The sequence below is a fragment of the Polypterus senegalus genome, chromosome 4, assembly GCF_016835505.1.
Source record: "Polypterus senegalus isolate Bchr_013 chromosome 4, ASM1683550v1, whole genome shotgun sequence".
NCBI lineage: Eukaryota > Metazoa > Chordata > Cladistia > Polypteriformes > Polypteridae > Polypterus > Polypterus senegalus.
Window position 1 is genome coordinate 24699048 of NC_053157.1, and position 16263 is coordinate 24715310.

Here is a 16263-nt window from a genome sequence, read left to right on the forward strand (position 1 = left end):
AAATGAGTTATTTTACTTTTATTTATTTATCTATCTATTTATTTATTTGTTTTGATCTTTCTCTTTTTTGAGTACCAGGTAGCACAGTAAAATAATGTAGGAATTATTAAACCCTGTTAAAAGGAAGCAGGAAATACCTTGAGGGAAGTGTTCTTCTTTTAACAATACTCCATTATGAGAAGAATAATTCCCTCTGTTGCCTAGCTACCAAGAACTGGAGATATTTTAGAAGACAAAGGAAAGTGAGTGCACTTAACCACATGACAAACAGCAATGAAATTGAATATCAGAAAGTCTTGAAATTCTTAAAACTTATTGAAAGTGTAATATCTTGAGTGAAATCTGCTTAGTGATGAAATCCATTCATCTATTTTGAGGAGCCAAAGCCAGTCTAGGGAGTATTGGACACATCGAGCAGCAGCTAACCCTACACCTATCACAGGGCACTCTAATACTAAGCAATAGAAGGGACTTTGCAGCTTGATCTTTGGCCAGAGCTTGCACGGCATTGGGCATCAAAGGACAGAGGAGAAGAAGAGTCATCTGTGAAGCCACCAAAGTGGCAGAGAGAGCCTCTTGATGTCAATGGCTCAAAAGAGAAGAATCATGGAGCTACAGTATGTAGTCAGGTAGCAATCTAAACACAAGCTGAGGTCTGAGCAGCCTCAGCTGGGACAACTGGAGGAGTGTGAATGATATTGAATGACCTGAAACACCCAATGATTCCAGGAACATCACTGAAGATGTGTCCAGAAGCATCAACATATATATTTGCTTACCTTATGTTCAAAACTTTTGCCACAAATGAAACTCTACACAAAGCTTTGCAGAAGAGCTCTCCGTTAAGGTAGACTTTAAAGACCGAGCCTCTCACCTGACAGCTCCTGGGTTAAAACCCTGGTCTGGACCTGGTTGATTGACACGATCTTTCCATTTGTGTGGATTTTTGTTACCGTTACTTTAATTAAAGGAAATAAGTGAAAACTACAAATTTGTCACAGTAAAATGTTAACCAAATGAGAAATCACTGAAAGGCCATGTTTCTGCCTTTCTATGCTTAGTCAGCCTGTTTTTGTTTGCTATTTGGATAGCCATCAGCCACCCATGACTCTGTAATAGTAAACTGCTTTTAAAAGACCGAAGGGTGGACGTTTTCTGCTTTGTCTATTCTGACATTGCTCACTTTGAAGGGCGTTGTAGGAAATGAAGTCTATCGGAGTAATAAAACAGAATGCCAGTGGTTCTGTTTATTAAAGAATGCCCAGTACACAAAATCAACTGGCATCAAGTGTTACAAGAATACACACCCCATCTCCATTATCACACCCATCAAAGTAAGACATTCAAAAGGCACCCACATGATGTGCAGTAAATCTGATGACAGCTGCTTTGGCAGACCTCCTGCCTTCAGACTTGGCCACAGCCTCCACCCCACCAAATGGCTGCTTTGCTTTGAGATTTGACACCTTGCCGTGCACTTCTAATCATCTGGCCTGGCAGGTTTACAAACATGCCTTGCTAGACAGGTTGCTGTTTTGCTCCCTTTTGGATTTTGAAAGCAGCATCCTGCAGTGTGATGACAGATAGACAAGCATAGGGCATAACAGGTTTAGAATAAAATAAGGGGGTTAAAGTCAGAGCACGTGATATGATAAAATGGCCTTATGGTGTCTTATCACCAATATCACAATATACAAATGATAGATCAAAAAGAAAAATTGGGTAGACAAATTAGATGTTCCTCTTTTTGCTGTTTACAATGCTATAAAAAAAGCCTTAAATGATCTCGCTCCATCCTATATCTCGGAATGCCTCTCACCTTACACTCCAAATCGTAACCTTAGATCTTCAAATGATTGCTTTCTTATAACTCCAAGAGCTAAACGTAAAAGAAGCTGTGAGGCAGCCTTCTGCTGTTATGCACGTAAAATCTGGAATAGCTGTCTGATAAACATTCGCCAAGCTAATACAGTGGAGCACTTTAAAAAGCTACTAAAAACACATTACTTTAACATGGCTTTCTCTTAACTTCATTTTAGTGTAACTCTGATATTCTGTATATACATTTAATTATCATTTTTTTTCATGGCTCCAAAATCCATACTGACCCCTGCTTTCTCTACTGCTCTTTTTCTGGTTTTCTGTGGTGGCGATCTGCTCCACCACCACCTGATCAAAACACCATGAGGCCAGAGGTCCACATGACCCTCATCGTCTAATTCTTCCATGTGAAGCTTGAACACCATGAGGACTGATTGAGATCATTTATGTTAGGTAGAATGCCTAGAGGGGGCTAAGTGGTCTCGTGGCCTTGGAACCCCTGCAGATTTTGTTTTTCTTCTCCAGCCTTCTGGAGTTTTATTTTTGTCTTTTTCTGTCTTCCCTCGCCATCAGATCTGCTTTATTCTTTGTTAATTAGTATTGCCTAATTTTTATATATTTTTTCTTTTTTCTTTCTTCATCTTGTAAAGCACTTTGAAGCTACATCATTTGTATGAAAACGTGCTATAGAAATAAATGTTGTTGCTGTTATAAATGTGTGTAGTATGGATAGAAACACTCCAATGTTCCTATGTCCTTGACTTCAATTCTTGTTTCTCATTTGGTGATGATAGTTAATCTTTTGTTGGTTTCCTTTTACACATATCTCCCAGTTTACTCAGTAAGCTTTTTCCTGTGCTCTCCTTGGCAAGACAAACATCAATCCCATATCACCTTGGTCCAGATCATATGTCAATGTACAGTACATTCAGATTTAGGTTTACAGGCAGCTTTGATCTGGGCTTTCACCAGAACACAACAGGCATCTGAAACTAGAAAGTACCTCTTGTGAGAAGGACCTAGGAGTCGTTGTGGAGTATCTACATCAAGATAATGAAGAAAAGCCATTAACCAGACAAACATAATGGAAGGTTAAGTAGCATAATGTGCCCAGTTAGGGCTGGGTGGTTTTTTGGTCTTGAACCCCTGCAGATTTTTTTTTTATTTGTTTCTTCATATTATCTGGAAGTATTTTTTTTTTATTTGTTCTGTCCGTCTGGCCATCTGATTTTATCACAAGACTTATCATTAGAGACTTAAAAAAGAATACTTATATATAATGACTTTACTTTTGTATTCACTATGTATCATGTCACACATTCGTGTCTGTGGATCTTCTCACATGTATGTAATAACCCACCCGACAGAGAGGGGGCGCTACTGCTAACACTGTCTTCTTCTTCTTCTTCTTCTTCTTCTCTTCTTGTAGCACTGAGAAACTGCACAATAAGAGTGCCTGACTCCACCCATTATGGTCCTCCAGCCAGAAGGAGGCATCATTTACCAAAGTGACATGGCACTAGGCAGACCCTCCTAAAGTGACTCCTGAAAAAGATTTCTGTTTTGTTTTCGGTTTTCGTGGCCCGAAACCAGAGCAGAATTATTATACTGCAGTCTATCATTCCTGTAGCCAGCCACAATCAGTTTTTATGTAAGTACATGTTGATTTTTTTTTTTTTTTATTTTATTAATTTTATTACAATCAATACATAAAACAAAAAAAAAAAGAATTATGCTAAGAACAGATCGATCCCCACCCTTGAGAGAGAGAGCAAGCCAAACGGTGTAAAATTTAAGGCTTTTAAAAAATACCTAAATCAACAAATTCTCTGTGCTTTATAAACTTATTTCAAAATATTACTGATTAGATCCTGCCATGTTTTGAAAAAAGTCTGCACAGATCCTCTAACTGAGTATTTGATTTTTTCCAATTTTAAATAATATAACACATCAGTTTCCCACTGACTTAAAAGAGGAGAGTTTGGGTTCTTCCAGTTTATCAGAATAAGTCTGCGTGCCAAGAGTGTAGTGAATGCAATCACAATTTGTTTGTCTTTCTCCACTTTAAGACCCTCTGGAAGAACCCCAAACACAGCTGTTAATGGGTTAGGAGGGATTGTGAGTCCAAGACTGTCTGAGAGGTAATTAAAAATTTTTGTCCAGAATAATGTTAATTTGGTGCAGGCCCAGAACATGTGACCTAGTGAGGCTGGAGCTAATTTGCAGCGTTCACAGGTTGGATCATGTCCTGGAAACATTTTGGAGAGTTTTAGTCGAGACAGATGTGCTCGATATATAATTTTGAGTTGTATAATTGTATGCTTTGCACATATGGAGCTCGAGTGAATTCTCTGCATTGCTACTTTCCACTCCTTTTCTGATATATTAATTGAGAGATCATTTTCCCAGTGTCCTCTTGGATCTTTGAAAGGAAGGGATTGTAAAAGGATTTTATATATTGTAGAGATGGAGTCTAACTCCTTGAAATTGAGCAATAATTTTCCAGCGTGGATGAGGGTGCAAGATGAGGAAAATCTGGAAGGTTCTGTTTAACAAAGTTCCTGATTTGAAGATAGTGAAAGAAATTTGTAGCTGGAATGTTAAATTTGGAATGTAATTGTTCATAGGATGCAAAGACGTTGTCTATATAAAGATCTCTAAGCAAGTTAATTCCAAATTTTTCCAGATATTAAAACTGCACATGTTTGTGAGGGTTGAAAGAGGTGGTTCTTTTGCAGGGGTGCCACAGAAAGAAGCTTCTCCGTCTTAAAATGCTTTCTACATTGGTTCCAGATTCTAAGTGAGTGGAGCACAATTGGGTTATTAGTGTATTGCCGATAGCGTGTGTTTATTGGTGCACAAAGCAAGGAATACAAAGAAGTACTGCAGGATTTTACTTCTATTGCGGTCCATGCCTGTGTATGTTCTTCTATTTGTGTCCAGGTTCTTATCGACTGTATATTTGCGCCCAGTAATAAAACTGGAAGTTAGGTAGAGCCATACCGCCTTCTACCTTTTGTCTTTGTAGAGTCGCTCTTTTGATGCGTGGATGTTTAGAATTCCAAATAAATGAGGTTATTGTTGAATCTAATTGCTTAAAAAAGATTTATTAATGTATATTGGTATGTTTTGAAATAAAAAGGAGCTTAGGAAGAATATTCATCTTAACAGTGTTAATTCTTCCAGCTAGTGTGAGATGAAGGGTTGACCATCTATGCAAGTCTTGTTTAATTTTTTCCATGCAGGCACGAAATTTTGTTGATAAAGAGCTTTATGTTTACTTGTGATGTTTACCCGAGGTATTTAAACTGTTCTGCAATGATAAAAGGAAGGGTGTCTAATCTAATATTATATGCTTGCGAATTCACGGAAAGAGTACACTTTTATTCAGATTAATTCTGAGACCAGAGAGCTTTTGAAATTCTGTGAGTGCTGCTAAGACTGCAGGCACAGAATTTTCTGGGTCCGATATATACAGTACCATGTCATCTGCATATAATGAGATTTTCTGTTCCAGTCCTTCTCTGCTAATCCCCTTTATCTGATCAGTATTTCGACAATGTATTGCCAGTGGTTCAATGGCAATTGCAAACAGCAGTGGTGACAAAGGGCATCCTTGTCTTGTGCCACGTTCTAGTTTAAAGTAGTCTGAGCAAATGTTATTGATGCAAACTGAAGCTTCTGGGTTAGTATACAGTAATTTAATCCATGCACAAATGTTCGGGCCAAACCCAAACTTCTCCAAAATAGTAAAAAGGTATTTCCATTCAATCATGTCGAATGCTTTTTCTGCATCCAATGATAATAATATTTCTGGGGTGTTTGATTTAGTTGGTGAGTATATTACATTAAACAGGCGTCGAAGATTTGAAGATAAGTGTCGGCCCCTAATAAATCCAGTTTGGTCTTGTGATATTACTGAGGGGAGCACTTTCTCCATCCTTTTAGCTATGATTTTAGAGAGTATTTTAACGTCGTTATTCAGAAGTGAAATTGGTCTGTATGATGCACATTGTAATAAGTCCTTATTTTGTTTTGGGAAGACAGTGATTAGTGCTTGGCGAAAGGTTTGTGGAAGAGATTGGTTATCTCTGGCTTCTGTAAATGTTGCTAATAGGAGGGGAGCTAGCTGAGCGGAGAATTTCTTGTAAAACTCTGCAGGGTAGCCGTCAGGGCCTGCTGCTTTTCCACCTTGGAGTGACTTTATAGCATCCAGTAATTCTGATAATGACAGAGGTTTATCGAGCTCCTCCACACTAATAGCGTCAATTTGTGGTATCTGTAATTTATCCAGAAATGCATTAGATTGTATATTGTCTTCTTTAAACTCAGTAGTATATAGGGATTTATTTTTTATTACATTTTAAGTCTGTTAGTAGTTTGATGAGCAAGGTGTGAGTGAGCATGACAGAATAAGGAATAGATGGAAGAGATACTTTGAAAATCTTTTGAATGAAGAAAAATCAAAGGGTAGTATTTGGAGTTGGGAACCCAAATGAAGGGGCTAGTACCAAATATAAGGAGGGAGGAAGCAAAGGAGGCGCTGAAAACAATAAAAAATAGAAAGCAACAGAAATGGATGGAATGCGAACAGAAGTGTGGAAGAGTTTAAGAGTAGATGGAGTAGATGTGCTGTGGGATTTAATGCAGAAGATCTATGAACAGAAGCAAATACCAGAGGAGTGGAGGAACACTGTGGAGATGGGCAATTTTCAGGATTGTGGAAACAATCAAGGGACAAAGCTGATGTCACGCACAATGAAAATTTGGGAAAGGATCTAACAGAAAAGGCTTAGGGAAGAGACCACCAGAGGGGAGGAACAGTTTGGTTTTATGCCAGGAAGAGGAACAACTGATGTAATCCTTACATTGAGACAGCTCATAGAGAAGCATCAAGAAAAGTTTACATATGGTGTTTATTGATTGGGAGAAGGCTTATGATAGAGTGCCACGTTATGAGCTCGGAGGGCTCAGGAGTCTCAGCTGCAGCACCCCCTGGTGGCACCTGCGGGACCCAACAGGGCTGCACCCAACTCCAATTCCCATGGAGCTCTCCTGGAAACCGAGGCACTGCTCCATCCCAGGGAGGCAACCATCTAGGGTCCAGGGGGAGATATTGCACAGTCCATGGCTGCGCCCGATGAACATAAGGCGAAGGGGCGTCCTTACCGGACATGTACCTCAGCTGTCTGCCACACACTTTTATCATTTTAGGGCAGCCTAATGCATGCTGGTTAGTTTTCCTTCTCATTGTGAGTGAGAGGTGGTGAGTACTTCCAGTAAATGTGCCCTGTTAAGCAATGGCATCCCACCTAGGGTGGATCCTGCCTTATATCAGGTCCTGCTGGTCCTGGCTTCAGCACCCAATCAACCCTGCACTGGACAAAGTGGGCTTAGAAAAGGGATGGGTGGATCGATTTCTGTTTAAACTTGAGATACACCCTCGCAGCAGATAGGTACCTTGCCACAAAAGATACTTTGTAATTTTTCATTCAAAAGAGACTCATTTTAATGTCACAAATCTTCTTCTTCTTTCGGCTGTTCCCATTAGGGGTTGCCACAGCAGATCATCTTCTTCCATATCTTTTTAATGTCACAAATATCACATATTAAAAAATGCATTCGGCCACTTCTGCTGTATGATAAATTGTGACTTCTATTGTTGGTTTACCTTTCAAATACATTCCTAATCTTCCATAGGTCGTGTTGTAATTGTTAACGGAATGCAGCTTTGCAGTCCGCAGCTAGGCGGGTTATTGGTACAGTACACAAGTTAATCTTACCTGAATCTTTGCTTATATGTAAAGAGTTAAGGGCAGGACCTTCAATTTTATTTATGTATTTATACAGCTGGAAGCAGTTCAAAGGCTTTGCCTCTGAAAGGATAATGATATGCAATTGCAAGCGTGCAGCTTTACTTCGTAAAACAACGTGTCTTCAAATATATTGGCTTCCCAAATTATAGAAATGAAGCATCGAATAAATAGTTAATTAACTGTTTACAAAAAAAATATTTCTACTGTACTAAATTTTAATAGGGTAATAACTATTTTGTTAGTATGTTCATCGATACATATTCATTATTTTTTCTAGGATCACAAGGCATCAATCACTTGGCTAAGCCATCACCTCCCGCTCCTTCTTGATGATTCCTAGGACAGTCACAAATGTCATCCCTCTGAGGTGTACTTTGTCAGCTCTATGAGATCTTTACCAATGATGTCCAGTTGTAATCGGCCAATTGCTAGTATTCCTGTAAAGCAGTGGTTAATGGCTGTTTGATCATTTTCATTAAAAGGTTTCAAAGACAGCGTCCGCAAAGAATTCTAAACATACAAAAAGAAAAATAGTGTATGAATGGCATAACATTCAGCTGCATTCGGAGACTTGGTTAGCTGGTTTGAAAGTTGGATCCTTTTCAGATTTTCTAATCCCTTGGAGGATGGACGGGTATCCAGGCTGGAGTAGAGAATGATTTCTTTCCTGGCCATAATGGAAGGAGAGTTAGAGAAGAGACACACCCTGGCTGGAACCCCTGGCAATCTTCCTGATTCCTTGACTTTTTTTATTTGCCAGTAAGGAGACCCGGGTTCGCTTCGCGGGTCCTCCCTGCGTGGAGTTTGCATGTTCTCCCTGTGTCTGCATGGGTTTCCTCCGGGTATTCCGGTTTCCTCCCACAGTCCAAAGACATGCTGGTTAGGTACATTGGAGATCCTAAATTGTCCTTAGTGTGTGCTTGGTGTGTGTGCGTCCTGTGGTGGTCCCGGGGTTTGTTTCCTGCCTTGCGCCCTGTGTTGACTGGGATTGGCTCCAGCAGACCCCGGTGACCCTGTAGTTAGGATATAGCAGGTTGGATAATGGATGGATGGATGTTTATTTGTTGTATGATTTCATGACATGTTAAGATATTAAACTGCATGCATTTCCATTAAAATAGAAAAAACTTAGATCTTCTAAACCTTCGACCTTTAGTGCAGGGGTCGCTAACTCCGGTCCTGGAGGACCACCATGGCTACAGGTTTTCATTCTAACACTTTTTCTTAATTAGTGCCAGTTTTTGCTGCTAATTAACTTGGTTTGAATTAATTTTAGTTGACTTGTTATTTAATATTTCTTCCTCTGAATTTCTTCATCGTTCCTCTGAATTGCTTCATTTCCTTCCTTAAATGGCACCCAAACAGAAATGAAATGTAAAGTGAGTGAGCCAACAGAAGACCAACTAAGTCAGGGCCTCAAACTCCAACCAACTTCATTCCAACCAATTGCTTAATTAGGCTCTGATTCTTGTCGTTAATTAAACTCGTTCTTTAATTCCATGGCTTGTTGCTGCTCTCATTGTGCAACAGCAGACATTTCTGAAATTTTTCATTTTCTCTTTTCTAAGAGCACTGTTCAAATGTTTTGTGGACCTGAGCAGATCAGGATTCCTGACACCTTCATCTTTCTTTATTTTCAGATATTGTATGATGGACACAGTTGTTTTATCACATTTTGTATCTCATTATTGTTTGGCTGATAATTAAGGAAAAAGAAACAATTATAGGGCCTGAGTCTTCAAGAGCATGTCAATTAAAATTAATTCAAAAGAAGTTAATCAGCAGCAAAAACAGGTCATTAATTAAGAAAAGGTTTAGAATGAAAACCTGCAGCCACGGTGGTCCTCCAGGACCGGAGCTGGTGACCCCTGCTTTAGTTTATATGTATGACATCTGATTGTTCTGTAAACATGCCTATTTAATCTGGCACCATGTTATACTAATGGCTAATGTGAAACAGAGTGACTTGCAGAGTCCCAAGAATAACTGGGGTGCCCTGTTTAATTGCATGTCAACTCAAATACGAACAGAAAGTAAAGAAGCAAACAAGCACAGGAGTTCCTAACACAGGCACTAACGCAGAGTTTCTTTCGACTTGAGTTTAACAGGTGGCTCCATCCTGCAGAGAGTTTGGGTTGTAAGTGAGGCGCCTCCTTTTTGATGCATTTCAGCCCAGAAGGGGTGGGACTTTTGGGAGTGATCACTTGGTCTCCTGGGCTGACAAAAGAGTTAGTGACAGCACCCCCTCACACCTCGGGGTGGTACCGCATTTCTGATTAGAGCTGGAAAGATGGTCCTCAGAAGCTCATGTGTGACACTATGTATATATCCACATTTACAGTAAATATCAGTCATCTTGTTACCTGCTTAGCCTGGAGCAGGGTCTCAGGAAAGTGCTGGAGTTTACACCACCTAGCACAGGATACAAGGCAGGAACATGAAGAGGGCACAAGTCTATCTCAGGGAGAACACACACAAACACACAATTACACACTGACACACTAGGGCCAGTTCAGCATCGTCAATCCATCTAACCTGCATGTCTTTGCAAGGAAACCAATTCATCCAAAGGAGACCCATGCAGACACTGGGAGAACATGCAAACTCCATGCAGGGAGGACCGGGGAAGCGAACCCGGGTCTCCTAACTGCGAGGCAGCAGTGCTACCACTGCGCCACCGTGCCGCCCTAACCACTGTATCCCCCACATTTAAATATACCGAATATAAATGAATATATAAATGGATGAACATTTATTTTCATAATCTGTTTATTCCAGTTCAGACTCTTGGGGAGCTAAAGTCCATCCATGCAGCGCTGAGTGTAAAGTAGCAGCTAACGCAGAACGGGGCACCAGTTTATTAGAAGGCACACTCACAGTCACTTATGTCCAGCCAAATCAAAGTCATGCCCAGCCAGCTCTCCTCCTGGTATGTTGGCACTGGGAGAAAACCCCTGAGGACTAGGAAAAAAAAATGCAAATTCCATATAGATATTCCATACAGTCTCAGCCAAGATTTGAACCCAGAACCTGTGAGGTGACTACACCAACTACTGTGCCATGATGATGTGCTAAATTACAATCTGTACAATTTTTCATTGGATTTAACTGTCATGAAACATTGTCTATTATTATACAGTACATTAGGCACATAACTTTGATCTAATTAGGTATTTCAGACTGAACTCCTTCTCACACCCTCCTTTCAAAAAGGTTATTCTGCATGAGTGGGGGCCCGTGGGCAGAAAAGGTACTGCTGTCAACAACCTGTAAATTATTTGTCCTTTTACTAGAAATGATTGTGTGTGCTTTTATTTAATGTCATTGGCTAATATTTCATAGACACCTTTTGAAACAAATCAATAGTAAAAAAATTCAAATCGTATCATGTCGAGTTACGTTTCAGTATTAAGGAGGTAATGGCATACTTTATGTGCACATTTACATAACTGGGCTGAGTTAAAGGGTTCAGATGATCAGCAGGTGCCCTTGAACATATAAAACCCAGCCTTAGTTAAACATCTGGGTCACCTGAATCATTGAAAAGCCAAATGCCTTGTGTTTATATTTGGCTTCATAGTTGGCACCCAAAGGTAATTCCAGGCACTGTGCCAGTTCGCCCCGTCTCTTTTCCCATTTTAATAATTAAGTTGTTGTTCTTTTAATTGTAATACAGGAATATTTCCAATCACTCACCTTTCCATTCTACCCATATTCTAAACCCACATTACTGCTACAGGGTAGTGGGAGAAATATGACTCATGGGAAACTTAAGCCAATGCCATATTACGTGACTTCTAGTCATTGGAGCATGTCTGACTGGACTACTGCAGTTGTTGATCTTGCCACCCGGACCTTGTTGATTTGAACAACTGAAAATTGCTGGGCACATCTAATTTAATCTTCTAGCACAGTCCTGCTCACCGCTTTTTGTGAAAGCCAATAATGTGGTGCCTGGTGGAGAAGGTGCTGCATGAAGGGCTAACAGCTATGGCTGCAATCTGTGCTGTTTTTTTCTTTTACCCTTTCTGTTGTGGTATGAACAGAAGCTTCTCTTCTGTTTGCGAGGTGCAAAACACCCACGTTTCTTATTCCTCATCTTGTCATTACATGAATTGCACTTTCTGGGTGAGCATTCATTGGTTGTCAGCTCTCAGGCTAAAGAGAAAGTCAGACCAGTTTGGTTTTATTGGAGTGAGTTGCAGACAAGTTGGAGTGAGTCACAAGGTATGTCATATTACATTACATGAAGTTTATGTAAATAAAAGCTACGCTGGAAAAGTGGTCTCAAGTGACACAACTTTAATGTATCCCAGGAAAACCAGGTCAGGTTGGGGAGTGTGCACTGGTACATCATGTTGCCGCACCGACCACACACTGAAACAACTTAGGATCTTGGTTGGCAACCCCCCAGGCAGACACACAGTTCAGTCCCACTCTCCGGAAATGACCCTCTATCTGCTGTAGCCAGGTGTTATGTGGGTATCCCCTTGGCCTGGTCAAGCCACTCGGGTTCTCAACAATCCTGCCTAGCTCTGGAATGGCTGTAGTGCCATATCTGATGCTAGCTCACAATGCAGGTAATGTGCCTCATTCGAGAGTCCAAGAACCATCACAAAGTCAAACCAGCGGTACCCAAGAATTCCTCGAAGAGACACAGTACCAAAGGAGTCCAGTCTTCATCTCAGGTCACTGGACAGCATCAATGTCTCACAAACAGGAAGCACCAGGACTCTAAAGACTTGGACCTTCGTCCTTAAGCATAGATATGAGAAGTGCCACACACCCCTTCCAGTGACCTCATGACTCCCCATGCTCTCCCAATCCGTCTACTGACTTAATAGGAAGAGTCACCAGAGACATGAATGTCACTGCCGAGGTAAGTAAACCTCTTGACGAGGTCGACACTCTCTCCACAGACAGACACACTGATGACGACTGTGCCCAAGAGGTCATTAAAGGCCTGGATCTTAGTTTTTATCCAGGACACTCACAAGCCCAGACACTCAGACTCCTCGCACCGCCATTAATTCAAACCGAACTAGTGTTAAGGTAAAAAAATGAATTTTAAGAGCTCACTTAGTCCATTACAAAAGGAGCACCGGCCTAACCCAACAACATCAGGTGTTAAGAAGAAGGCATCCTTGGATGGATCACCAATGAAGTTGCTAATTCAATTAACATGGATTAATAGGCTCATAAGGTTAATGTTGTCACGTTTACGGAACATAGTGAAATTCTTACATGCATGTGCTAATCAACATGCACCATGTTACTACCCTCTCATGTCACGATCACTGGATTTTACTACCACACCTAAAACCTTCTCTCTTCCTTCTAACCACCTTACCTTTAAGTAAGAATTATAAAAGAGCATAAAGGTAAAGTGAAAGTATTCACCCCTGTTACATTTTTCCACATTTTACTGCATTAAAACCTTTTGCATTTAACAGTCCTATTGTGATTTTTGGGGCTAAGAGAGAAACGTATTTGAAATATGGGAGGAAATGAGGATGACCTGAGCAAACCTTACCAGGCAAATGGTGACCATACAAATTCCACACTGACAATGGCCAGATTTCTGCAGCTGTAACATATTAATAACGATTTATTCTTTTTTTCCCTCATTTGAGCGAGGCGGCCCGTGTCCGTCTCTGCGCTGCAGCAGGCCAGTTGAAGTGTTGCTGGGCAGCTTGTGAGAACCTCAGTACTCCCTGATTCACACATGCGCTCTGAGCTCCAGCTGCACTTTGTTGATCTTGTCTTCACTGGCCGAGTGAACTGAAAGACTCCCACAGATTTTGAAGTGCCGGCTTCCGAGACAATTGGGGGGGAAAATAAGAGATAGTATGCGAGGCAAACACAGAATAAATGGCAACAGTGGTTACTCAAAATGAACTTAGATCCTTTAATTATGAAATATGTTTGCAGATTACTTGGTCATTTTAAGATTAATTTGTATTTCAGTTTGAAAGTAAAAACAACAACATGAAGTCAACTCCTTTTGATTTTTAAATAACAGCCTCATAATCAAAGATTTTTACTTTTAAAAATGTTAATCAATCAAACAAAATTAAAATGCAAATTTAAAATTTTGCATGTTCTCCCTGTGATTGTGTGGGTTTCCTCCTACTATCTAAAGATACGCAGGTTAGGTGGATTAGCAACATTAAATTGACCCAAGTGTGTGTTTGATGTGTGTGAGTGTGTGTGTATGGAGTGTGTGTGGGTGTGTGTGTGTTCACCCCGTGATGGACTTATGTCCTGTCCAGGGTTCCTGCCTTGCACCCTATGCTACCTGGGATAGGCTCCAGCACCCCCATGACCCTGCTCAGGGCTAAGCGATTCAGAAAAGACTGATTTAATAACTTGGCTGATCAATAGAAAATGTAAGCTTTGTGGTAATTCAGCCCGGACACAAACAGACCACGAGACAAACGTCCCAAAAATACACAAGTTTATTGCTTTCTTCTGCAAACACCACCACACAATGTACCAAAATGGCTCACAGTCCTTTCTTTCCTTTTCCCTTCTTCTCTCCTTCAGCCGCCTCATCTCCTCTCCCGCAAGCTCTATCTTCTACCACCCAACTCCGGCTCCCCAAATGGAGTGAGGCGGCTCCTTTTGTAATGCACCCAGATGTGCTCCAGGTGCTCCCTGAGGTTCTTCCTGCAGCACATTTCTGGTGAGGTGGAAGTGCTGTGTGGGCACCCAGAAGCACTTCCGGTGCGCCCGAGTTCTCTTCCGGCAGCACTTCCCGGTGTGGTGGAATTGCTGCAGTCCAAGGCTCCGGGATTGTCCAAGTGCCCCATGGCAGTGGCCATGGTCCCCAACAGATTTCAGCTTCCAAGCTTCAGTCCCGTGGTCCCAATGCAAACCGGGGGGGCTGCCCTCTCGTGTCCCGGGGACGGTATTGCCTCTCTCCCGATCCTTCCACTCTCCAGGCGTCCTGGTGGGGCATGGTCTCCAGTCGTCTGCCACAGCTTGTATGTACAGAATATAAAAGTCTGGTTAATGCTAACATTTGTGTAATACGGTGTTTAGCACTGCTGCCTCACAGTTCCATTGTTCTGCATTCAAAACCATTTGCATGTTATTGTCAGCGAAAAAATATTCAGCCCCAACCAATGGGTGAAGTAGGAAACATAACTGCCCGTCCATCCAACGATGACACTGTTCATCCATATCTCCATCTCTGATACGTGGAAAGAAGAGATTATGTAAAGGAGTTGTGAATATTGGTGGCAGTCAGGATGCGTAATCTTCATACAGCTTCAGTTTCTGTCTGGACTCCACATGGCCAGCTGTGTGCAGGATGACAAGGGATGGCAGGAAGTTGCATCGCTTTGCATGGACCCTTGGTGGAGCTGGTGGTTGAGTCATTCATAGCCAGGACCTCAGCTCTTACCTTGCCGCCATGGGTGGCCCTACCAGGAGTACACAACTCCTGACGGCATTGCTCAGGGGTCATTGATCATGCAAACCTCTTCACCACATTAAGATGCAGACTCCGTAGAGGAAGTAGAAGACCAGAAGAGATGGTACTCCTGGTGTTTTAGCTTATTTTAAATATTAAAGCTGGGAGATGGAGAGATTTTCGGCAGGAGTCCTTGGGGTTTGGGGGGGTCCCCTCGCTGACCAATGCTAGTACAAAGAGGTTGTGAGAAGTGCCTTTACAGACTGGTGAGAAGTGACTAACTGGTCCAGAGAAAAAAACTCCCAGTACTCCCAACTGAATAATGAACTCGTGTGAGTACCAACATTGCAAAAAATGCATATGCAAAAACTTTAAATAGGAGTTGTTTTGCTTTTATTTAGCAAAAATATCTGCTAATGGCGTAAGCAATAAAGAATACATTAGATTTAATGTCTTAAATACTTTTCACTTACTCAGATTTCAATTTCTGCAGTCCTCCTGAAGCCCTGGCCCTAACCTTTGTTCATATTACAGTAAATGATTGCCAGAGCCTGGAAGTTTCAGAAAATTGATGGTGATTTATTTATTTTTTTTTTTTTTGTAAATCAAATACATTTTTTGTAAAGAAATAGATTTGCAAGCCAGAGTGTTGACTCGGAGGCTAAGGATCTGTGCTGGTATCCAGAAGGTTGCTGGTTTGAATCCTGTTACTCCCAGAAGGCAAGGCCTTTAACTTGGAAAATTGTGCCAGGGGAGCTATACAATGGCTGACCCTGTGCCCTGACCCCAAGGGGTATGCAATAACTACACTTTGTTGTACCCAGACAATGACAATAAAGGTTGAATCATTTCATTTTGAAATAAAATACATTTCTTCACAGTGCTGCCAGAAAAGAATGAATACGTTAAAAAATTCAATTCTTTCAACGATTTGTAAGTGTTCATCTCCCTGTTCAGTGATTGATGCACACCGTGATGATTGTGTGATGTCCCTTCATGCCCCTAACCCTTGATGATTGTGTGATGACACCAGTGATTGATGCACACCTTGCAGCTATTATACAAAGTAATCTTTTTAGATTAATTGAGGAGAAGCGGTGGATGGTAATGTTTAGGTCTAGGCACAGATATCTGATAAAGTTCAAGGTCAGGACTCTGATTGGGCCATTCAAGGACTTTGATTTTCTTCAGTATCGGTCACTCTGCTGT